The 26,317-nt window shown below is 39.1% G+C and overlaps 1 protein-coding gene across 1 annotated transcript in view; it reads right to left on the bottom strand.

Annotated features, from left to right (window-relative positions):
- The window catches only part of SNTG1 (syntrophin gamma 1), a 914,265-nt gene that overhangs the window by 390,714 nt on the left and 497,234 nt on the right, over nucleotides 1-26,317 (bottom strand). Inside the window, exon 4 of the mRNA XM_082259744.1 lies at nucleotides 1,193-1,303. The gene's annotated coding sequence lies outside the window, so the exon portion shown is untranslated. The remainder of the gene's footprint in view (nucleotides 1-1,192; nucleotides 1,304-26,317) is intronic.

The following is a 26,317-nucleotide window of genomic DNA, read 5'->3' as shown; positions in this document are numbered from 1 at the left end:
TACTGGTGCTTTGTTTGTCTGAGGAAGCACACAGCCTTGATTGGGACTGTGCCTTGACTTTACTATCACTTTAATAGTAAAATTTTACAAACTCATTGATATACAACATGGGTTTCCAAATTTTATATTATATTATAATACTATGCATACACTTTTCTTTCTACATATGACCAACCTATAGCTTCCTAAAGTATCTCTCACTATTCACAGACCACAGTAATGCTGGGTGTGACGGCGTTCACTGTCACTGGGAGTGAGGGACAGATACTTGGAGGATGCTGAGAGAATGGTTTGGATGGCTTCAGATGGGAGAGTTGTATTTGCCAACGGTGTCTCTCAAGAAATGTGGAGATTTGATCCCACTTTGCACTGTGAGACCTGTCACCTGTTGCCATGGAGTCTGTGACACCTAGATGGGTATTCCATGTACTTCAATGAAGGAGATGGACAGACTGTCATTGGCAGTCTTGTCCTATTGTTTAGCTATTGAGATGGAATGTGGATTGTGTTAAGTCTGCCTGTCCCATTGTTAAATGTTAATGACCTCACATTGTTCTGTCCAGGTGGCTAGATAATTAGTTCAGGTTCATTTTGTTTCTGTATACAATTTCGTCTGCATATGATAATGTAATCAGGTAACCCCTGACCTGTGTGTGGTAATTTTATCAGGAAGGGGATGTGCTAATGTGTGTAAAGATTGAGTGTGAAACTGTTCAATAAAGGATAAGGTTCCAAAACTTGTACAAGCTAAATTGTTGGCTAGCTTTGTATGAGGGTGGCTGGGAAAATCTGGGATATATGTTCATGACTGCAAGGAAGCCGTAAACTGAAGGAAGACCACAAGTACAGTGTGGGTCAGCGGTTCCGTTATACTGGGTAATGGAGAAATGCTTCTACGATGCTATTTGCATGTCACTAACTACAAAAACTACCAGTCCCAGTCAAAACACAATGCTCACTATTTTTATCTGTGGAGCTGAGTAATGTGGGAGTATAAGCATCCATTCTCGCCATTCTGCTTCTTTGTAGAAGGGCAGTCTATTAAAAACAACAAATCTATCTTACCAGAGTTAATTGTGTATTTTTTCTCTTATTCCGAAAATGGAAATTGGTTAGAGAAAGTACAAGAGGAAGAGTCTAAATTAGAGACTATTAATTACCTAAAAATAACAATGGCATAGATTTGACTTACTACTTGCTCATGAAGCACAGCTGAGTTGAAACGGCAATCAAAAATTCATCCAAACATGAATCCAGATTCTGATTTTCCTTAATATTAGGTTGCGAAGAAAACTGCAGACATCTGTTGATGAGAGAAAAAACAGCAATCAACACAGAATTTACATGGCAAGTGTGCTCAAACAGGAAAGGGAATGGAAACAATGATGCGAGTAATGTGTTTGGGAGAAACGATGTGAGCACAGCTCACCCTAAAAAACAATGGAACTAACTTGGAAACAATTTGAGAATATTGGGAAAAGAAGCAGTAAACTGTGTCTGTGTGTGTAATTATTGAGAAAGGAATAGCATGCTGAATAGCTACTCAACATGCAAAGTATTTTGTGAAATCTCAAAAAGAGGTAATCAGTAACAATAATTAAACTTGACGTTACGCATTCATTTGATGATTTTATCATCGGCCGCGCAGTATGCCCCCTAAAGATTTAAGAGAGTTCACACTCTACTTGTCTGTTTAAAATGTTCTAAGACCTTAATGAGCCACTGCATATAAACTTTTGTACGTTTTTTTATCTTGGCAAGCTGCCCAGGTAGTGCTCACAACCTGTATCTTTATCCTTAGTCATTTCAGAATATAAGAGAAACATTCATCTTATTATGTTAACAGTATCAGGTAATCACTTGTAATTAAATGACCAAAAACGTTTTACCGTTAGCATGAAAAGAACTTGGTTCCCTGTTTAAAATGATTGTCGTCATAGGTTATAAAATGAGAAAAAGCTGAAACCTTCTTTGACAAATCAAATAAAGTACCATACTTATGTAAAAGATTCAAATTGCTTTGACCCTTACTTTTCAGCTATGACTGGGGATAATGCTTATGACCCTTCACAGTCATTAAAAGCACTATAATGGCTTTAATTAAAGATTTTGTAATTTTCTTCCAAAGCAATTGAGGACACAGCTTACATAGTAGAGGGTTCCAAACAGTGAAATAAACAATAGCCTTAAATTAGTCATGTTTGTTCTTAAATAGCCATCTGTGCTTCATTGATAATCACTGCAAACTCATTTCAGGCCAATTTTATAGAAGCAGTTTTACATCTATTGTTCGGCATAAAAATTGGGGCTGTTCCTCCCACAAATGCAGAGTTACAGCATAACAGACTAGCAAAAGAGAATTTGTTAAATTAAGGACATGAGAGCTTTTATTGGTACCTTGTGTGTATGTGTCTGCTGTAATCCTGAAAGTGGCTTCACCACCTGGTGAGCCTGGAGCAAGTATGCGTTATAATAAAATACAAATGACAGATCCTAGGTTTGTACCTTCAAAACAAGTTAAATAACAAATTGACTTTTGTATTTCTGTCCTCAGATTCACATTATCCATGTGAGTGTTTTAATTGTTAGACATCTACTGTTTTTGGTGACAGTTTTCGACGGTAGTGATAATTCCTTGATTTATCTTAAGGGATTTGGCTCAATGCACCTTATCAACAGCAGGCATTAGGCAGCGCTCCACAGGCACCAGGAAAGTGTACATAGTGTGGTATAGGGTATACTCTGCATGTGCTGTGTTATTTTACAGAACTTCTTAAAATACTAATTTAGACAGGATTCTATTTTCACTTTGATCTACAGTAAGATGTGGCCCTTAGTAAATATAAAACACTATATGAAACATGGTTTAGAAAAAAATTACACAAAAAAAAATGCCAGGACATCCAAACTCATTTTCAGATAATTGTTTCATTAACACCTTTAAGACCGCCAGCTGTCTCTCCTGCGTGAACCATCATAGCCCTACGTCAGTCGAGCGGGTAGTGCTGGGGGGCGAGCTCGCACGCTATCGGCGTGCTCCCACCCCCACTAGGCAGCAGGGATGCCGATGCACGAGGCTGGCGGGCACCTGCGATCGCTCCCCTCTGAGAGAGGACAGTCAGCTGTTGTAAACACAGCTGACCGTTCTTCTCTCTGAGATGATCACAGAGCACCTGTGATCCTTCTATATAGGAACACAAGTCTCTATGATCATTTCAGAAGCCCATCCCACATACAGTTAGTAAACACTCCCCTAGGCCCTTTGATCACCCCTAGGTTAACCCCTTCCCTGCCAATGTCCTTAGTACAGTAACAGTGCATATTTTTAGTACTGATTACTGTAGTAATGTCACTGGTCCCCCCAAAAGTAAAAACATCAGTTTGGGGTCCGATCTGTCTGTCAAAATGTTGCAGTCCCACTAAAAATCGCAGATCACCGCCATTACTAGTAAAAAATAAAAATGACATAAATCTTTCCCCTAGTTTGTAGACCCGATAACTTTTGCGCAAATCATTTAAAATACGCTTATTGCAATTTTTTTAACAAAAAATATGTAGCAGAATACAAATTGGCTTAAAAGGATGAATTATTTTGATTTTTACATTTTTTGGGGGGGAATATTATATAGCAGAATATGAAAAATATTGTTTTTTTTTTTTCTTTTCAGAATTGTCGCACTTTTTTTGTTTATAGCAAAAAAATAAAAATTGCATAGATTACCACCAAAAGAAAGCTCTATTTGTTGGGGAAAAAAAGGACATCAATTTTATTTATAGGTACAGCATCACATGACCACACAATTTTCTGTTAAAGTAATGCAGTGCCGAATAGCAATAAATGGCCTTGTCATTAAGGGGGCAAATCCTTCCTGTCCAGAAGTGGTTAATGACCAAAAAGAACATTGTGCCAGCTTCAAAGAACATGATTTGTGAAAAGCAGCTATCATTTAAAGTATACTAATCTTGAGCAAAAATATTGGGGGGTTGGGGTATTGCTGGCTTCCTTTTGAAAATGCTGCCTGCCTACCTAACCTAACTTAAAGGCCATGTCGCTGGACCCTGCAGAGCATTGCACTTGCAATCAGTAGATTGCAGGCTCAATACCAAGCTCCTGCACACGCTGCCTGGAGCTCTCTGCCCATACCTCTGTAGGCAGCGTAAATGAACAATGAGCATGCTGATCTGTGAGCTTGTAGTTCATTGACATTACAAGTCTGTTTACCGTGGTGGCAGATGGGACTTGTAGACTTATCATTCACAGATTCCTGTAAATGAACGATGGGGCTGTGTGGGCATATGGCGTTGTGGGGAAGGAACCCTGGAGTTCTGGCAGTAGGAGGCAGGTGCATAGGAGCATGTTACATGTTATATTTTTAATATGGGTGTAACATGCATCTAAAGGTGAACTTATCCTTTAAAAATGTACGGTATTTTTCTTTTTTTTTTTATTTACAATTTTTTTTATTACAATTTTATTTTACAATTTTTATTTTTATTTTACAATTACAATTTTTTTTTCACAAATTATAATTTTTATTACATTTTTCCATTATACAACAGAACAAAGAAAAGAAACAAATAGAGACCGTATCAGTCCTTTAAGTATTTCTAATTCACTGACACAGTAAAGGCATAAAAAGTTAGGCAGAAGAAAGTTGAGATTCTTTATCACTATATTAGTTTTGTGCCAGTGATTTGAATAATACTTGCAAATTAAGAAGCCTGCAATGGCACCCTACAGTATATATATCTTTCATAACTAGCTTCTTTGATCAGTTACTGGAAGCCTCTCAAAAAATCAATAGAAAAATAAAGTGAAACACTTATAAACATAGGAAATATAAATACTGGAAACCTTATAAACATGCCCATATACTACTAAAAGTTAAAAAAAAATGTCTATTGAAATATTTTCCTTTTCAAAAAAATAAACATCAGTGCACTGCTGAAGCCCCCAAGTGTACAGTATGCACCTTATGGTCCCTGACAATATCACTCGCTCACTTCCTAGACCCCCTTACTATTAATAATTAAAGATTTTAGGGTTGTGCAGGCCTACAATTTTCCAACCTGATGTTGGTTTACATCAGTCGCTGAATTACAGTGCAGTGGATGGTGTGCAGTACGATCAGATGTGATGCTTGACGAATGAAACTGTTTCCTTTTTTTTTTTTAACAAACTTTATTGAGATGTTACACATACCTCTCATAAAGTTAAACTGCCAATCACGCAGTGTGAGGCAGTGGATTACCTTACACTACGCTGTGCTGATAAAAAAGTACTGCATGCAGTCATTTTTTTCAGCACACCGCGCCCGCATACCACCACAGTGGTGTGAACTGGGCACATAGAAGACAAGGCATTTTGCACTGTCCATACAGTGGGACTTCACTGGAATAGCCGCCCAATGCAGTTCCACTGCATCTGGTGTGAATTAGCCCTTAATGTCTCAAGCTTTGCAACAAACATGGTTATATCCAAACTAGGTATTTCCAGGGGTAAGTAGTGACACTCCATTTTGACAGAGCTTTGTATGGAGCAACATCCTGAACTTTGCTAGACATGGTATCTCTCATTTGGCTGCTGCTATGATTCAAGCAAATCCCCAAAAAATCATATGATTTTGAAAATCTATGCCGCCTTTCATGAACCCAGGGCACAGAGGTTTACTATAGAAAAAATTTAAAGGAGGTTGATTTGAGCCTTATTGGTTATGAGATCTAGGAAGATATTCTAGCCAGCAAACTGATCTCCCTGAAACTTACTGATCATCTCACTCATACATTTGGTTAGAAGTATACTGTAAACTGTTTTAAAACTCAATATTCCCTACGTTTCAATGGAACCTTTACTCAATTTTCCACCTGCTCTGATCCTGCCCACAGATGCAGACTTACTGGAAGCAAATAATAACCTTTTTGCATGGCATTATGAGTTTCCCATTGCAACTAGACCTTCCTCCTGTGTCTTTACTGAGTCTTTAGACAGACATTTTATCTGCATATCATTTGTCAAGACACTAATTGCTAAGGTGGGGATCTAAAGTGATATGCCTACCTTTCAACAATTGAAAGCTAATCCATCACCCCCCAAACTGACGCACTACTACCACATACTGCTAGATGACAACACCTTTTACAAATCCAGGCCTATGTTCAAATGGGATAGGGATCTTGGGCAGAGCTTCTCTATTTCCCAATGGAAACTAGCAGCATCTACTTCCACCGTTTTCACACATTGCGTAAATCACTGGGAGATGATGCTTAAAATAATTAACCGTTGGCACTATACTCCATACCGGCTGGCGGGATTTTCGCCCGCCCACTCCCAACTATGTTGGAGAAACTGTGACCAAGTAGGAACGATTCTCCATATAATGTGGTCCTGTCCATCGCTCACCAGTTATTGGAATCAGATATTCAGTTATATGGCCTCTTATACCGGCTGCTTAATTAAGCCTAATCCAGCATTAGCAGTTCTGAACCTGGGGATGGAATCTATCCCCTCGCAGTATAGACCGTGGGTGTCACATGTGTTGTTAGCTGCTAGGACAATCATCCTGCGTAAATGGAAGATGGTAGTCTCCCCCAATCTGTCGGAGGTAATTTCCCTACTTAGGCTTAACTATCAGTACGAGAAAGCACTGGCGGTCAACTCTATGACACTGTCGAAATTTAGAAAATACTGGGACTTTTGGTCCACTTTTTGAAAGCCATTATCTTTACTGCTGATATAATTTTGGTTATTGTTACCCAATCCCATACTTGTTAATGTATTCTACAACATCACTGTTGCTTGTTGTTGATGTTTGCCAATGCAAATTGTTTGTTTGCCAATGCAAATTTGTTTGTTTGTATTGTTGAAAATCTAATAAAAATTATTTACAAAAAAAAAAAAACAATTGAAAGCTGATAAGATTAATAAAACACTCCTGTATATATGAACTTTAAATGCAGAGATTGCTCAAAACATTTTGGGAACATTTGGGTATGCGGCCAGCAGAATCTTCTACCTGCTGTCCATTTGACACAGCTCCTACTTCATTTTGAAGTGATTCTTATGTGTTTGGATCCAATTTACAGGTAATGCTAAGTTCTCATTACCCAGATATTTGAGATGGAACAAAACACTTTTGGTTTAGGTTGTCATAGTTTCTCAACTGAATATACTCTAATTATTTGGCTTTAGCTACAATATTATGCACTTATTCCTACAAACAGTCTGTGATTAGGTCTCATTTTTGTAGCATCTGCTGTGGATTCCACTCATCCTTCCCAGTCTGGGATTTGACGGTGCCAGCCATAAGAGCCCATCCTCACTCTATTGCACAACCGAATCAATATACAGACAACCAGATACTGATTGTGTCACTCTTTCAAAAAAGCTTTATTCCAAGTCTGTTATCTGACAGTCTCCATTTGAAGCCACACTCCTTTATCCTTCCTTACCCTCTTTGGGCTTAATTATAGAGATATGGATTTTAGGTCACTAACTTTATTTGTCTTTAGCAAATTGATAACTTGCCAATTGCTCAAGTAATACATTCCTTTTATGTATGCGATATTGCAGTCTCTGTTAAGATTGATGTTGTTACTTTTTGCCAATTTCAATACAAATAAAAACTATTTTGGATTAAAAAAAAAAAAACAATGCCATCAATTCCAGTATAGCATGCTCAAAATCTCAGTCCACCCAGTAGGATTTCAGCAGGAGGTGGAACTCCTAACTGATGTAAAGTACTAGGTGGAAAATTTAGGGCTGAACTATTTTGTTACATTACCTCTTACTGCTGTTACTTTGACTTTAAGTACCATGATTTTTAAAGCAATGTAAGTGTTCAGAGAATGTACTGTATTTTTCTGATCTTTAAATTCTTGGATTATGAATCAGCTGGAAGTACACAGGCTTGTGGTTTTGAGCACTGTTAGACCATATCCACACAAAGCTGTAACAGAGCTTTAGGTGATGTCACTTTACAAGAAAGTTATGGGGTGTGGTGGAATTGACTTTATCACACACATCATTTTATCATTAATTTATATAATAAATACTTCAATAATTATGAGTAATTCCCAATTATTTCATTTCAAGCGATTATGATGAAACATTTTATGTTAAAGCCCTCTATTGGTGTTTTTGCTACAAACCCATATGTGTTTTTCTATTCTTATATATTTCGAAAAAAACTAGAGGATATATTTTCTAGATTTATATTTCAATTCATCTTTATAGGTTCACAATGATACAGGTATTGAAATAAATGTAATGACTATCATTAATAGCATACATCATAATATTAGTCAAAAACATAGTTAGCACATAGAAAAGTTGTGTAGGTAGACTGCAATGACATAATCAGTTACATGAGTAGGCTATGTAGAATGCTGAACAAATCAGTAAAAGATAAAACACAACAGAAAGAAGAGTCAAAGTACAAAGTACAGGTTACCAAAATTAATTTCTAGTAAATATTCCTGTCTAGGATGTACAACAAGGTTAAAGCAAGGTAGTATGTCATATGTGATCTACAGTGCAACAAGAATAGTTAAGTCACATGTTCCATAAAAGATTGAATTTGTGCAGGGAGGCATTTTTTTATAGTGAACACCCTTTTATAGGCACATGGTGATTCAGGTCATTAATAACATCTGTGACTGTCGAAATCACCAATGAGTTTCAATTGCGCATTATATTAAGCTTAGCAGACAATAGTATATACACAGCAAAAGGTTCTAGAGGGTATAGGGACATCAGTAATATGAACATGAGGTATTGCTAATTCAGCTGAGGGCCGCAACAATTAGGGCATGAAAGCAGTTTGAAAATTTGATTCTGGTAGGATCTAACAGATTTACAATACCATAAGATATGAATAATGGATCCTATGGAACCACTGTTCTTCCAGCATTGGGAAGTAATTGTTGGATTGAATTTTGAGAGCCTAGAAGGAGTCAGGTACCAGCTATTAACCTGATTTATACATAAATTTCCAGTGATCAGTACACAAAGTGTAATTATATATGACCTTAATAGATTGTTTTCATGTACTAGTGGGGAAGCTTTGACCCATGTTTTGTTCCCATTTCAATATAGTTGAGAGTGATGGACAATTTGTTGTGTAATTTAGTATAAAAGAAGGAGATTCTCTTCAATTGTGCTGATATAGATTCCTAAAAAAGATACAGCATCAAGTCTAAAAGGTATGACGGTTGTAGTCTGGTGTGTTGCAACAAATGAACAATTTGTAGGTACCTGAATTGTTCCTGAGTTGGAAAGTGGTATGTGTCTTGCAGCTCTGTAAAATCTTTTACGTCTTTGTCAAAAAATAAGTCCTACAGTGAGCTGATCCCTAGGCTGGCCCAGGTGGTTAATTTTAGATGGGGAATAAACAACTCAGGGTAATCTAGAGATAGCAAAACTGACTAGAGGTTATGGGTGCATTCATCAACAAAGGTAATTTATCTATCATCTATGCACTTTGGTGCAGGGACGTGCAGTCAGGGGAGGCAAGACCTCACCTGCCATGAACATAAAAAAAAAAGTTTGAGCTTTGAGGGTCGTAGCTTGGCAACCTGGGGTCACAGAGACACTACATTTTTATGGGGTAGGTAGAGGAAGTCCTACCACCACCACTGGTCAATCTTAGCACCTATGGTTCCGGAGAAACGGGGCTCCTTGCGCAGACTGTCAGAAGCTACATACTGTAAAGCACGGCCAGTTTAAATACAAGCTGGCACGCTGGCGCAGACTAAGAGGATGAGCTCACAGTGTTTTTGACTTCTTGTCAGAGGCACTGAGCTCAATGGACAGCTTGGAGCCTTGGACCAATGGTAAAATACTATTAGTCCAAGTTGTCCAACAAAAATGATGCATTGGAGGCACTCCTCTCACTGCAGTGTCATAGAAGGGGGCATGTGTCCAGCCCAACCCTCTTAACTACAATGAAAAAACATGGGGTTATGGGTATAAGGTTTACCCATAATCACATGTTTTTCTCACACAGTTAAGACGGATAATCTGCAGCTGCTGAAAGGGTACTTTTGTTTTTATCAAGCAAAAAAATATATTATTATGCTATATACCCTGAACCCTTTATTTTTTTAGTTGTTTATTATTGAATATTACTGTTATATTTCTGGCTTCAGAAAAACAAAAAAAGAAACATGTTTTATTTTTTCTACAATCTTTATTGTCATCTTTGCTAGTAATATTGTTTCCAGCATCAACAAAAGGGTGACTGAAAAACCTCTTAGTGCCGGTTCACACTAGGGCGACCTGCGAGGCGACCTGGTCGCCTCACAGGTCGCCGCAGGGAAGCCCATAGGGAAGCTGCGGACCCGTTCTAATAGGAGCGACACAAGTCGCTCTGACCTAGAAAAAGGGTCCGGAGCTTCTTTGGGGCGACCCGGAGGCGACCGCCATAGACTTCAATGTTATGAAGTCCGTGGCGGCCACTCCTCGGAGGTCGCGGTGCGAAGTAGCGTCGCTGCAGTGTGAACCGGCGATTAAAAGGACAGTGTTTGTAAATATTTTTGTTAAATGAGTATAACTAGTGGAACTAGTAGAACTGCAATCACCTATATAATGAGATTGAATACGTAACTTGTGAAAATGTAACCTGTGTGTATCTGGCTGTGATAATAGCCAGTGCCTCACCAGCCACTGACCTCATGTGCCTGCTTTGGTGTTGGCAAGGGCCACAACTGACTAAGGATGTAAAGGAGCAGGGCAGTAGATATTCCTCAGTGGATGATCAAAATTTAGCAGGGTTAGGGGTCCACCAAAACTGTGTTTGGTCTTGGAGGGTAGCTAGATAATAATGATAAAGATTGAAAGAGAACATGCCACTGCTCTTTGCCCCCCTCCAAATGTAGCTATTGACTATAGAATGAATCTTAGTGAAGAAAGAGGGTGATAGGTAGTATTAGCACTGCAAATACAGCATTCTGCCTTTAACAGAGAGTCCAAATTGGTTAAATTGTTTAACACTTGAGACAGAGAAGTTAGAAGCATCTTAAAGTTAATGTCATACAGTTTAGCTGTCTTGGGAGGAATCTGCATTCCCAAATATTTGATGGAGAGAGGTGCTCATGTAAAGGTGTATGTAGTGTGAAAGTGAGACTTTTGGGAATGCAATGGCATAAGATTTGCGATTAAGATTGCAACGGATCAACCGGCACCCGGACTGGGTACCTCCATTGACGGATTCTCCTAGTGCTTCCCGAGGGCTCCAAGCACTCCACCAGACACCATAACCACCTCAGACCCCACGAACTGCCACAGCTTGTTTGGGGTCTCGCCGTCCCCTACCCACCCTGGATCTATGACAAGGCTCCAGGTTCCAGTGGGTGAACCTCTCTTTCCCCAGAGAGTGAATCAGGGACAGGAACAAGCTCTTACAAGAGCTTAGTGATTATCCGAGGGAGTATGAAGAGCACAGCAATCCCTTGTAGCATATACCCCCAAACATGAGTCGAGACTTCATGAAGGGGTAAAAACAGACTGTTTATTGAACAGACTCACATACTCACTTTATACACACATGAGCACATCCCCTTCCTGATCAAATTACTACATACGGGTCAGGGGTTGAATAATTACATTATCATATGCAGATGAAATTGTATACAGAAATAGAATTAACCTGAACTAATTATCTTGCCATCTGGACAGAACAATATGAGGTGATTAACATTTAACAATGGGACAGGTAGTCCTTAGCACAATACACATTCCATCTCAAAACAGACAATAGGACAAGACTGCCAAGGACAGTCGATATGTCTCCTTCCTTGACATACATGGAATACACATCTAAGTGTCATAGTGTAAAGTGGGATTAAATCTTCATAGTTCAGAAGAGATATTGCTGGCAAATATTACTGTCCCACTTGAAGCAATCCAAACCATTAAGTATCTGTCTTTTACTCAAAGTGACGGTTAGTACCGTCACAAAGATGAATTTATTTTCTAGTAAGAAACTTCTCTGAATTCTGTAAGGATGTTTTGAATTTGTTTGAGGGAGTTAAAAGAGTCTGTTATCACCAATATGACATCATCAGCAAACAGACTTATCTTATTATGTACTGGGCCTATTTGAACTCATTTTTAAATGAGAGTGAGACTGATTGAGTGTGCTAGGGGTTCCATCAGCTGAGCAAAAATAATAGGGGACAGTGGGCACCCTTGGAGAGTGCTATTTGAGATTCAGAGGATAGCATGTCCCAGGTATACAGTATATTTTTGCTGACAGGTTGGAATACAAGGGCATATTTTCTGATAAGATAGGGCCTGTAAACCCAAATTTGAGTACATTTGTACTTGATCAAAAGCTTTCTCAGCATCTAATTCCAAGAACAGCATTGAAGTCTTGTGTAGTTCAACAAAATGAAGTATGTTAAGCATTCATCTAGTGGGGTCAGGGGCTTGACATCCTTTGATAAAACCCACTTGGTCTGGGTTAATCAGAGTGTGAATAATAGCTAGTAATCTCCATGCTAAGGGTTTTGCATGTATTTTTATATCAAAATTCAAAAGTGAAACTGGTTTATAATGAAGGGGCAGGAATGAGTCCTTATCTGGTTTAGGTATGGTTGTAATAGCGGCTTGGAGCATTTTCTTAGGAGATTGTCCAGTTTTTATTGGTGAGGTTATACAAGTGCTGTGTCAGGTCATCTCCAAACTATTCATAGGGGAATCCATCAAGGCTAGCTGGTTTAGCTAATGGGAGAGACTCTATCATTTCTGATATGGTAAAGGGCTGAGATAGAAGTTTGAGATGAGACTCTTGTAAGGACAGTAGTGCAAGAAATTGGTTGATATGTTTAGCAGTAGGTTGTGAGGTATTTCGATCATTTTTTTAAAAAAAATCTTATGGTGCGACTCTTATGCTGTTTATTGGGAGGTCCAATTTCTGTGATCTAAGATTTTTAGTGTGTCTTTAATTTTTACCACTTTAATTTTTGCCATAAGGACCGCCTCACGCAGATATAATGTGGCAGGGTGGCCCTCCAGCGCGAAACCACGTATATTTACGTGATTCCGGCACAGGACAGGGTCTGGGGTGCACGCTCGCGCCACCAACGACCCACTCCCACTGTGATTGGACACAGCTGGGACCCACCGATTGTTCACAGGAGAGGCAGACCGCCATTCTGTCAGAGAGGAAGATGGAGATCTTGTGTTCCTGCTAAGCAGGAATGCAGATCTCTGTCTTCTACCAATTAGGCCACCTCCCACACAGTTATAAAGCACTCCTTAGGAGCACACTTAACCCTTTGATCGCCCCTGATGTTAACCCCTTTCCTGTCAGTGTCATTAGTACAGTGACAGTGCATTTTTATTAGCACTGATCACTGTATTAGTGTCACTGGTCCCAAAAAAGTGTCACTTAGTGTTAGATTTGTCTGCTGCAATGTCCCAGTCCCGCTAAAAATTGCTGATCACCGCCATTAATATTAAAAAAATAAGTAAATTAAAATTCCATAAAAATATCCCATAGTTTGCAGACACTATAACTTTTCCCCAAATCAATCAATATACGCTTATTGGGACTTTTTTTTACCAAAAATATGTAGCAGAATACATATTGGCCTAAACTGATGAAAAAAATTAGTTTTTTTACATTTTTTTATTGGATATGTTTTATAGCAGAAAGTTGTTGTTTTTTTTTTTGTATTTTTTGTTTTTTTATAGCCCAAAAAATAAAAACCGCAGAGCTAATCAAATACCACCAAAATAAAGCTCTATTTGTGGGGAAAAAACAGGCATAAATTTTATTTGGGTACAGTGTCACATGTCCGCGCAATTGTCAGTTAAAGTAATGCAGTGCTGTATCACAAAAAATGGCCTGGTCATGAAGGGGGGTAAACCTCCTGGGGCATAAGTGGTTAAAAAGATGCCTCTTATAAATGCTTTCTGGGCATTCCATAGCATGTAACAATCGGTACCCTCAGTGTTGTTAGTGGAAAAATAAAGATTCTGAGCATCAATGATTTTCTGGGAATAGGTGGGATCAGACATTAGGGAGATATTAAGTCTCCGAAGTAGTGTTGGAGTAGTAAAGTTAGACTCTGATCCTCACAGGGGCATGATCAGACCAAATGATCAATTCTTTTTTGGCAGATATCATTTGTTGTAAAGTCCACTTATCTGGTAAGAACATTTCAATTCTAGAGTAGAAGCAATAAGAAGCTGGGAAGTAGGCCAAATGTCATACAGGTCATGGTTGTGAAGGAAAGAATTTAGGGAGATATCATTTTTCCTTTGTACCCATTTTGGGATCTCCAGTGGAGTCGAGGTCCCCTCCCAATAATAATAATGAGTTTGTTAAGAAAGGAGATCAGTTTGACATTTGAGTGTAACCATTTAGGAAAGTACATATTATATTATTATTGAAACATATCAGTATTAAATAACGACCATGTTCATCCTCAAAAGTGGAGATTTGTTGAATGGTGAGGGACGCCTCAATGGCAGTAGGAACATTCTATTTTTTCTTTGGAGAGCAAGCTGTATAAACTTGAGGAAAGGTCTTAACTAAAATGAGGGCCTTGTAGAGACTATTAAGGCCTCTCTTATTAAAATAAATTATCTTAATGACCCTAATGAGAGTTTATTGGCTGTTGAGTGGCTGGGTAGGAATACATAGTGAGAAGAGATAGTACCATGTTGCGTCCGTCATTTGGAGCATTGGGGGGTCTAACAGAGCTATGTTGATGAAAGCTGTTCTGTGAGAGACCATCCCACAGTTCATACAGGGAGTGGAAGAATGGAGACTGGTGTATAGTACACCCTGTAAAAAAGGAAAAGTTATAGCAAACAAGGTAACTAATAACAAAGATAACCTAAAAAAAAAACGATATTATATGCAGCATCCTGGCTGCTCTAGGGTGGTGGTGGGGAACAGTCAACTGTTAGAAAGATTGAACTGTAGGTACTCAAGGCAGTTTGGTTCAATAAATTTGTGGTAATGGTAGCAGGGGTTGGCTCAGAATTTCATGGACAGGGTCTTGGTGAGGTCCATTCCATGTGTAATTTTGCAGGGTTGTTTTTTTTTTAGGAACTGGAAAATCAGGGGCTAAAATCTTTAAATTTTTAAAAAGCTTCAGATCTGCTTCTAGCAAATGAAGGGTGTAGGATTTACCTTGCCTGGATACATTCAATTTTGTGGGGTAACCCTACTTATAGAGAATTTTGTGGTTCCTGAGGGCCTTGGTTGGGTAAGGAAATTTATTTTCTTTTGGAATGTTATCAATGAGAGATCTGTGAATAAAAAGAAGCCAATGTATTTACCAGAAAGAGGTGGGTTACTTCTGAAAACTCTCATTGCTATTTCCTTTATATAAAAAAAGTGGATCAGTGCAAGGGCATGTTTTTGTGGGGGGGATAATCAGGTTTTTTTATGTGATGGGCCCTATCATCAATAAGCTTGCAATCCCTTGGTTCCAGTTTTAGATATGCATCTGAATTTTATATTTTTTGTGTCGTGACCTGTCTTCCAAGTCGGCTAGTTTAGCAATGCCCTTTTGGATCTCAGAGCCATGGTCTGTGTGTGAGTCAATCAAATCGTTATGGACAATACAAATTTAACTCATTTTGTTTTCAATAAGTGAGACTCTAACACTGAGATCATTATCTGTAGCAATAACGCCTGTGATCGTATTAGACATATATCAGCATGGAGTGTGTCCCACAAAGATTAAGCATGTTCTTCAGATCATTAATAGTGATGTCGCGAACATAAAATTCGCTGTTTGCGAACGGCGAACGCGAACATCGGCGAATGTTCGCGAACCGGCGAACATTGCGAACCGCCATAGACTTTAATAGGCAGGCAAATTTTAAAACCCACAGGGAAAAGTTGTTTCAAGGGGACAAACACCTGGACTGTGGCATGCCGGAGAGGGATCACACAAAAAAAAGTTCTTAAAAATTGAAATTTTTTGATAGAGAGCCAATTATTGGAAAAATTAAAATAAAAATAAAAAATTTCTTTGGATTTAGCATCTGGGGGGGTCTAAAAAGTGTACCTGTGAAGTTTCAGCTCTGTAGCATGTCCGGAACCAGAAAAAAATACGAATTAGGGTTAGGGCTAGGGTTAGGGTTAGGGCTAGGGTTAGGGTTAGGGCTAGGGCTAGGGTTAGGTTTAGGGTTAGGGTTATTTTTATGGCTAGGCTTAGAGGGTTAGGGTTAAGGTTAGAGGGTTAGGGTTATGGTTAGAGGGTTAGGGTTAGGTTTAGTGTTAGGGGCTAGGGTTAGGGTTACGGTGAGATCAAAAATGACAATTTTTAAGAACTTTTTTGTGTGATTTAGTGTCTAGGGGGTCTAAAAAGTGTACCTGTGAAGTTTCAGCTCTGTAGCATGTCCAGAACCAGAAAAAAAAGATAATTTTTCAGTAGAGCAGGGATGGTGGGAACCCCTTTTACACCTATATGATCTTTTTTTCCTGATTCTGGACATGCTGCAGAGCTGAAACTTCACAGGTACACTTTTTAGACCCCCCAGACAATAAATCCAAAGACATTTTTTTTTTGTTAAGTTTTTTTTTTTTTTTCCAATAATTGGCTCTCTATCAAAAATGACAATTTTTAAGAACTTTTTTTTTGTGTGATTTAGTGTCTAGGGGGTCTAAAAAGTGTACCTGTGAAGTTTCAGCTCTGTAGCATGTCCAGAATCAGAAAAAAAGATAATTTTTCAGTAGAGCAGGGATGGTGGGAACCCCTTTTACACCTATATGATCTTTTTTTCCTGGTTCTGGACATGCTGCAGAGCTGAAACTTCACAGGTACACTTTTTAGACCCCCCAGACAATAAAGCCAAAGAAATTTTTTTTTGTTAAGTTTTTTTTTTTTCCAATAATTGGCTCTCTATCAAAAATGACAATTTTTAAGAACTTTTTTTGTGTGATTTAGTCTCTAGGGGGTCTAAAAAGTGTACCTGTGAAGTTTCAGCTCTGTAGCATGTCCAGAACCAGAAAAAAAGATAAATTTTCAGTAGAGCAGGGATGGTGGGAACCCCTTTTACACCTATATGATCTTTTTTTTCTGGTTCTGGACATGCTACATATATATATATATATTAAATAAATACTCAAATACCAGCCCTAAAAGGGGCTTTTGGGGACAATATATATATATATATCACAGAACAAAAAAAATTACACAAATACCAGCCCTCAAAAGGGCTTTTGGGGACAATAGATATATATATATATATCACAGAACAAAAAAATTACACAAATACCAGCCCTCAAAAGGGCTTTTGGGGACAATATATATATATATATATATATATATATATATATATATATATATATATATATATATATATATATATATCACAGAACAAAAAAAAATTACACAAATACCAGCCCTCAGAAGGGCTTTTGGGGACAATAGATATATATATATATATCCAAAAAAAACCTCAAATACCAGCCCTAGGAAGGGCTTTTTGGGGTGCTGTCCTTACAGCAGGAGTGTACCAAGAACACTGGCTAACAAGACCGGGAACTGTCCCCAGCTATAACAGCAGCAGCAGCACCAGCACTTTCCCTGCTCTCAGTAACACAGAAATGATCTAAGATGGATGCTGCCCTTGCTTATTTATAGGAGGTGGGAGGGTGTGGGAGGGAGGTATGCTGATTGGCCTGGAATGTGTCTGCTGACTGTGATGTTCAGGGTCAAAGTTTGCCTCAATGATGATGTATAGGAGGCGGACCAAACATCGCATATGTTCGCCCGCAGCGGCGAACGCGAACGTTCGAAGTTCGCTGGGAACCGTTCGGTACATCTCTAATCATTAAAAGAGACAGGCTGTGAGGAGGCTGGCAAGTCCTCCAGTGCAGGTGGCTGCAAGTAAGGTTGTTGTGGGTCAGATGGGGTGGTGTGCTCATCTCCCTTCTTAGTTTGCTTTGCTTTGGCTTCTACTAGTGGGGCTGCCTGGATGCTGGCTTTGAGCAGTGAGCTACTACTGTCCAAAATGAGGAGCCAAAGCTTGTGTCATCAAAGGAGGAAACTGAGTACATGGGTATGGCATTTTGGTATGTTTGGGTGTAAGCCCAGAGCTGAGTGCTGCAGGTTGTAGGAGAAAAAGGCACCCCTGTGGCCGCTGAGGAGCAGCTGTACTGAGGAGGTACAGAGCTCTCTTAAAGAAGCACTAACACCCCCCCCCCCCCATAGTATTTTTTTCAAAAAACATACATAGAAAAATGTGACAACTGAAAATGTATTAAACCTGCAATAAAATATGCACTATATATGAAATATTAATAGAATTTTAGGCAGATAAAACTTTAATAATGTAAAAAGCTATAGTCACATACATTCCTAAACTGTTGTTTGTGCATGGCAATGCAATTACGTGGCTTTGAAAATAAATAGTAGTTTTCTACCAGCCAGTAACAGCCATGCACTTTAATTTCAAGATCACATAGCATTAATTGAAGACCTAGCATTGTAAATAAGCTGTTACATCTCTTCATATTACTTACCAATGAATAGGTTCTGTTGGGGGGCTGGAAAAAAATGAATGCTTGTACTTGTATTCTAAACTATAATTTGAAAAAACACCTTATTTTGTATTTGCAGAAATTGTGTGTTTAACCTGACAACCTGAAAAGGAAGGGGATCAATAATTGAGAGAAAGGTTCTAAACACAATGTGGTTTTTCCACAAAATGCAATGTTTGCAGTATATTGCATACATTGCTTACGTACTTTGGATTACTGTATCTGAGAACAGAATACGGTCTCCCAATACTTTCTAAAAGCACAATAATTACTTGCTTTCAGCCTTCTAATTGTTCTGTCAACATACAATACTGTTTTCCATAAAAGCTCTCTAAGTGGAGAAGAGAGTGCACTTGTATAAATGATGCTACATCCAGTTGGCCAAGAGTACATGGGTCATTAAGAAATATACTTTTACTAAATATTTCAATGAAAAAGCAAAGCAAATTCTAAGCGATGACAGGGATAGAAAAATACATTGCCTTGCAGTTTGCATATACATTCACAACTTTTCCATATGTTACTGGTACAACCTGGAAATAATGATTGGAATTGTATGTAATTTGTTCCATACAAAATAAATGGTAAAGGTAAAGCATGCAGTCAGTTGTCTTTACAGTCTCACAATTAGTTAACCACTTGCCGACCAGTCACGTTGACTGTACTGTGGCAAAGTGGCTCGTTCCCGTCCAGCGACGTAGACCTACGTCGCTGGACTCCTCCCCTTGTGGGCGGCGCTCACGCGCCACTGGAGGCTCCCTCCCGCTGTTTTCAGTCACAGCGGGAGTCGGGCCAGGGGAATCGGGGAATCCAGTCTGGAGATCCGCCCGCTTGTGTAAACAAAGCGGGCGGATCTCCTAAGTGACAAACAGTGACAGATTGCAGGATTAAGCATAGCTGAATCTGCGTTCTGTCCCTGTGTCACTCAGTCACCTCCCCCCACACATGTCAGTAAGCACCAGGCATACATTAACCCCTCCCTCTCCAATAAAATTAACCCCTTCCCTGCCAGTGTCATTTTTACAGTAACAGTGCATATGTATAGCACTGATTACTGTAGTAATGTCACTGGTACCCCCAAAAGTGTCAAAAATGTCAGTCAAGGGTCCGATCTGTCGGCCTCAATGTCGCAGTTCAGCAAAAAAAATCGCAGATCGCCGCCATTACTCGTTAAGAAAAAGCACCAAAAATGACAGAAATCTTTCCCTTAGTTAGTAAACGCAATAACTTTCAAATCAAAATACGCCTATTGTGATTTTTTTTTACCAAACATAGGTAGAAGAAAACAAATTGGCCAAAAATTTAAAAAAATTTGATTTTTACATTTTTTTGGGGGGAATTTCATTACGCTATTTTTTTGTTTATAGCGCAAAAAGTAAAAATCACACAGGTGATCAAATACCACCAAAAGAAAGCTCTGTTTGTGGGAAAAAAAGGACGTAAATTTTGTTTGGGTACGGTGTCGCACGACCGCGTAATTGTCAGTTAAAGTCGCACAGTGCTGAATCACAAAAAGTGGCCTGGACGTAAGACAGCAAAATCCTCCGGTGGTAAAGTGGTTAAATACTCCTGTATAACCAAAGTGCCCTATGATCTTAAATAGTTTTATGTAATCAGAATTATAAATATCAAAGGGCTATAAAATCATGTCTGAGATAAAATTTTAAAAAGCACTAGCAAGGTATTGGTTTTAAAAAATAATTTCAAATTAAGAAACAACCCTAATAACATTTTTAAATATATTAATAGCACATTAAAAGAATATGGCACAATTTTGCCAAAAGAAGGCCATTCATTAAAGATTAGTCCTCTGGAAGGCAGAATATTAGTGACAAGAAGGAGCCAAGTAGGCCAGTAGTGTCTTAGTAGGAACTGCTGAGGTTCATAGCTAAAAAGGGAGAAGCCATTGAAGAGCAACTTTAACCAGCACACTCTCCAAGGCTAAGATTTATGGAAGAGTGCAAAAAAATAACAGGGTTTTTTACTTGTAACTGTGGCTTTAAAATCCTTTTTTGGCGTTTGTTTTAAGGGACAATGGGTAAAATAGTCCTGACACACCGGGCTATGCTGCTGTCTTTAGGAGATTAAACACTGACAAACATAAATGTAGGGCAGCCTAGTATAACTCCTCTTACAAGCATAATACAGTTCTGTGTAAAAGTAACAGCAGGAGTTGATCATAGATCAGAAGGGTTGGACCTGTGTCCTCAATGACCTTGAAAAAAAAAGAATCTGTTTTCCTATTCATTCATTAGTCCTATAGAATGAAGAAATTCTGAAGCAATGAGATGTCTGGAAGCAGTACAATGGAGGAGTGGGCAACACAGCAAAAGAAATAGGCCGCAAGAGATAACAGGCTAATAGATGGCATTTAACAGAGCTTAAACATTATGACTGAAACTGGCTTTAGAGTAGAGTTAGGCCTGAACACAACCTTTCTGAAATGAATATATGAACAGAAGACCAGGTGACAGCCTTGCAATTGTGAGAAACAGATGCCTGATGTTGAAAAATGTATTAATCACTAAGTGATCTAGTGGAGTGCACTTTTGCAGAGTGTAACTTTGTCCTTAAGCTCTTAGGCTTAACTGGTGAACTGCCAAATGCACCTAAAGATAGTGGAATGAGAGATAGGCTGTCCCCAATGGGTACCTACAGGAATACCAAAAAGAGAGTCACTCTGTCTAAAGAAAGTCATAACCCAGAGATAGACTTAACAGTCCTACATCCAGACAGTGGAGAGGAACTTCCTTAGTATGTCTAGGAGACAGACAGAGAGATTGGAGAACAATGTCCTGCTTAAGGTGAAAGCAAGGATACCTTGGGAAGAAAAGAGGCCTTAGGTCTTAAGACATCATTATGTCTGTCTAACACCAGAAAGAGTTCTTTACAGGTTAATGTGTTTCTAAACCCCCCAAGTATATACAGTGTATTTACCGTTATAAATACATGCTTTACCTATCTGTGCAGTTAGCTGCAATTTAATTATTTCCTGTAATAAAGTTTTTATAGTAATCCTGACTTTAATAGGGGTTCCTCCTTCCTGGCGGCAATGATCTGCGGGCTCATATAATCTGCAGATCTTGCAACCACAGGACACATGGTGCCCTTTTAGCCTAGCAAGTAAGCCCTGTGTTACTATACACAGCCCAATTAATAGGTCACAAGATTGCACCTCCAATCCTTGAAGCATGGCCCAGGTTGGAGCTGGAGCTAAAACAAGCACTTTACTTGTCATGTGATGTTGCTTTAGTTATTATGCATTCTCCCAGGCCATTTAGTCAGTGCAGAGTGGCAAATCAGTCCTTGGGACATAAGATTTGGACAATCAAGGAGGCTTATGGAGAGTCTTTCAGAAGTGCTATATCTGCTCTGGGCCAGTTTGGTGCGAGGATAATCCCTGGAACTCTTATCATTTCAAACCTTTGGAGCAGGTGAGAAAGGTGTTTTAAAGGAGGAAAGGCAGAGACCAGGTTGACGTGATCCCACAGAGTCAGTAGAGCATCTATTATGATAGTGATGTCCAGTATTCCCTACCGACCACAGAGGGCTACCTCTGGGTAAAGTAATTCTCCTGACTTCAGACATTGACAACTAAGGAGTTAACTAGAATGTGCACAGTGGAGAAGGCTAGGATATGAAGTTCTGCCCAGGCTAGAATCTGCTTGGCTTTTCTCTGAGCTACAAGACATCTTGTCCCTTCCTAATAGTTGATGTTATCTTAATGAATCTTGGTCAGAAGCCCATGCGGTCAAGAGTTCCAGTAGAGATAACTAATTCACTTTGCAGAATGGTTAGGAGACAAGCTTCTTCCAGGGACCAAGTCTCTTTTACCGAGAGAGTTTCTAGGACTCCTGCTCAGGCTGACATTGTGAGAATCTTCTAGTTCAGTAGGAGGAAGAATTTTCCCCTACTCCAAGGAATTGTGAGCCACCAACCAAGGGGTAGCCTGGTTTTGGAGGTATGAAAAATGCAATTATCAAGAGAACAAGCCCGCTTGTTCCACGCAGCCAGAATATTGAGTTGCAATGGTTTAAAGTGAAATTGGGCACAAAGAACTACCATGAACAAGACACCATCCTATTAAAAAGCATAAGACTAATTGGCTTCTGAACTGTACAGTCCAAACATGAGAGTGGACAGTTTTCCATGTGGAAGGAAAAACCTGAACAGAGCAGCATCCAGGATAAGTTCTAGTTGGTCCAGGAAGGTGCACTGCAGCTTTGGACCTATAAAGTGCTCTACAGGTACCTCAAACATTAACACATCATACGCTAAGTGTCCAGGAGCATACCTTAGCAGAGCTCAGCGCCTGCAGTGTACCTTGCAGACTAGCCTTGCTTCTTCCTCCCAGCAGGGTCTGGGCACACACTCTATAGCTTTGCTCAGGATCAGTCGATATGTCAAGCTTACAAAATTAGCCCTTCTGGCTTTGCAGCAACTATAGAATCTTGATAAAAGAAAATAATAATGATAAAAGTATTAAAAGTAAAGTAAATGTATTTGCTTCTCTCTTAAGAGGGAATACATCCATCCTTTTTTGGAAACTAGAAAAAAAACTGTAGAATGCTGAGTGTGGGAACAGTTATACCAAGCTGTCTTACAATTTTTTTTTGCCAGTGTCCAATCTGCCTAAAATAGTATTATAACCCAGAATCTCAGAATTGCTTAACTGTGTGACCTGGTGTAAGAGGGAAGGATTTGGGTTTCTAGAGCACTGGACTGATTTTTCATTGGGGTACAACCTATATGCTAAAGATGGTTTGCACCTAAATAGAAGGGGGTCTGTTGTGCTGGGGGAGAGGTTTATTGGAAGGCTGGAGGAGTATTTAAAGCGGAGTTCCTGCCTCAAAATGTACTTTTCACCATCCGCTTGCTTTTTTCTAGATGAAAAACAATTGGATAATTAAAATTCTTTTTTTTTTTTATTCACTTACCTTGTTTTTAAAGAAAATATACTTACCTTCCTTCCTCTTCCTCCCTCTGCAGACATGGCTGCCAATGTCACTTCCTGCTTGAATTGACTCCTGGGAGATGAACGTCATCGATCCCAGGAGTTTTATCTAAAACATTTTTTCAGGGTGGAACTCCGCTTTAATCTAGGATTTAGGGGAGAGGGAGCGTTTAGATTATAATTTAAGATCTAATTGTATGTACACAGTTCTAAAATTGGTCATACAAAACACCAGGGCTGAATTTCTAATCTTTGATTGAACTTTGTTATTGAGGTCATTGTAAATTAAAACCATGTGATGTCTGTCTTTTGACCCGCTCACAACGGGTGGAGAAAAAGCTGTAAGACATGTGACTCTTTGAGTATAAAAAGTCTAGCCACCCATACCTCAAACTTGCTCTGAGGAAGGGGGCTTAGTGGACATTTCTGGTGTACCTATTAATGCATATCTTGCTTGTGTTTTACATCCACTTTGTGAGTATGATGTGTATATTGTCTTATTTCAATAAACTGTTTTAAAGGTAATGCGCTATGCTGGTGCGCCCTCTGTACGTTTTCTTTTTTTAGAGTTTCATTTGGGTTTCCACAACCTGTTAAGAGTGGCAGCACAGCTGGAATGATGACCATAACAGCTGAATCCTATCTCCAGGAAACTAGTCGCATGACAACCCCTCAAGCACAGGAGCAATTTCTTTATTTTACATTGCCTCATTCACAATCACTTAGAGATCACTTCTCACATACAGAGACAGACACTACTACCTTTCCATTTTACCCTGTCTCTCCGAAAGAGAGCATAGCCAGGAATATTAATAGGACAGTGATGTGAAGAATGAAGCCAAGATCTAGCAATACCAATTAAATCATAGTTCTCTTCATGCCAACTCACCTATTGATGTGATATGTGACTATTTGAGTATAAAAAGCCTAGCCACCCATACCTCAAACTAGCTCTGAGGAAGGGGTGACACCCCCCAATACGCGTAAGATTTTTTGGAGGTTTAAATCTCGTCACGGTCTGCATCTGTGGATGAGGCTTAGTGGACATTTTCAGTGGGCCTATTATTGCATATCTTGCTTGTGTTTTACATCCACTTTGTGAGTATGATGTGTATATTGTCTTATTTAAATAAACTGTCTTAAGGGTAATGCGCTAGGCTGGTGCACCATCTGTACGTTTTCTTTTTTTAGAGTGTGAATGAGGACCTAGTTGATGGAGAGTGTGATGAGGCTGAAGCAGTATGGCTGGAGCTGCACGTGGGTGTGCATACTACAAAGGTAATCATTCGAGTTTGTTATAGGCCACCCAATGTTAATAAGGAGGTGGAGACTTGGCACCTTGTATAGAGAGAAAGGGCTGAAAGGGCTGGGGCAGTAATAATAATGGGGGATTTTAATTACCCAAAAATTGACTGGAGTAATGGCACTGGAGGGACAGATAAAAGGCAACAACTAATAAACCTATTTCAAGACAATTTTATGGTACAGTTCATAGAGACCCCAACTAGGAATGATGCTATGTTGCACCTAGTAATCTCAAACCATGCGGAGCTTATTACTAATGTTCATATAAAAGAACATCTGAGTAGCAGTGAGCATAATATGATTTCATTTAATGTTAGCTGTAAGCAAAAAGTGCATACTGTAAACATAAAAACACTTAAAGTGTTACCAAACCCTCAACAGTGAAATCAGTGTGTATATGGAGTAAAGCATGTTTGTTAAACTAACTGCAGAACCTAAGGAGTTAATCCTCTGCATTGTGTAAAAAGGTTACTTGATCTTATTTGCACAGATCCTCCTCTTCTTCCACTGACTCCAGAACAGGTCCGGATAAGACGGAGCTTTGGAGTCAGGCTGCACATGCTCAGTTAATGTGTAATGCTAGAGAGTTTTTTTTGTTTTTCATGGGCGAGTGCATGTGATCAGCACAGGGCCAATAAGCACTGTCCAGACAGAGGGTTAGGGGTCCTGGATCCTGATAGGACAGCTCATTGCAGTATGAAAATGCCTACTACAAGCTTTACTAGGAACTGATATAAGTCACAAGACTGCTATATACTGCTGTTGAGAAAAGATATTTAGCAGTTTATATGTACTAAAATAATTGCATTTCTATGTTCTGAGAACTGTGGGAGACCAGATATAGTGAATGCAGGGTCCTGGGTTTAGTAACTCTTTAACTTTAAGAGAGAAATTTTTCCAAGGATGAGGGCTGCTCTCTAAGACTTAGACTGGGAGGGAATATTGACATCAATGAACACAGAACATACATGTGAATTCCTCAAAACACATGTGAACACACTGAAAAATATATTCCCATGGGCAATACATTTTAAAACGCTAAAAATAAAACCTATGTGTCTCACGGCCAAAGTTAAAAAGCTAAAAAATGCTTGTTTTTACACTTCATTTGTGTCCTTTATAGTGTTGGATGTGATCCCCAGAGATCTAAAACTCTGTGGAAAGAAAGATTAATTGTGACATATCCACCAGGACTTAATGAAGTATATTTTGTACAAACATTTTCTATAGGATCTACAGAATACTGCACCATTGTTTCATGAATCTCCAGTAAGATCTGCTTTTGCTAATGTCTAAGCTTGTTGAGTATTTATTTTTACTTTTATCGTACCTTTTCTCCCCTCTTTATGAGGCTTTTCTGTGTATAAGCTAATGGTCTAAGAGACCTGATATCTGTCCCAGCTTTTCAACACATACTCTTATGATGCTAATTTCTGACTTCTGGCTCCAGAGCCATATGGAGTAGCTGTACTCCATAACAGTTCCTGCAGCACAGTCTGCTAATCTGCCCAAAAATACCTGCCCGGAAGGCCATCATTGATCCTCA

Source organism: Pelophylax lessonae (assembly GCF_965119305.1).
Source record: "Pelophylax lessonae genome assembly, chromosome: 5".
Classification (NCBI taxonomy): Eukaryota; Metazoa; Chordata; class Amphibia; order Anura; family Ranidae; genus Pelophylax; species Pelophylax lessonae.
This window is presented reverse-complemented; position numbering and strand designations above follow the sequence as displayed.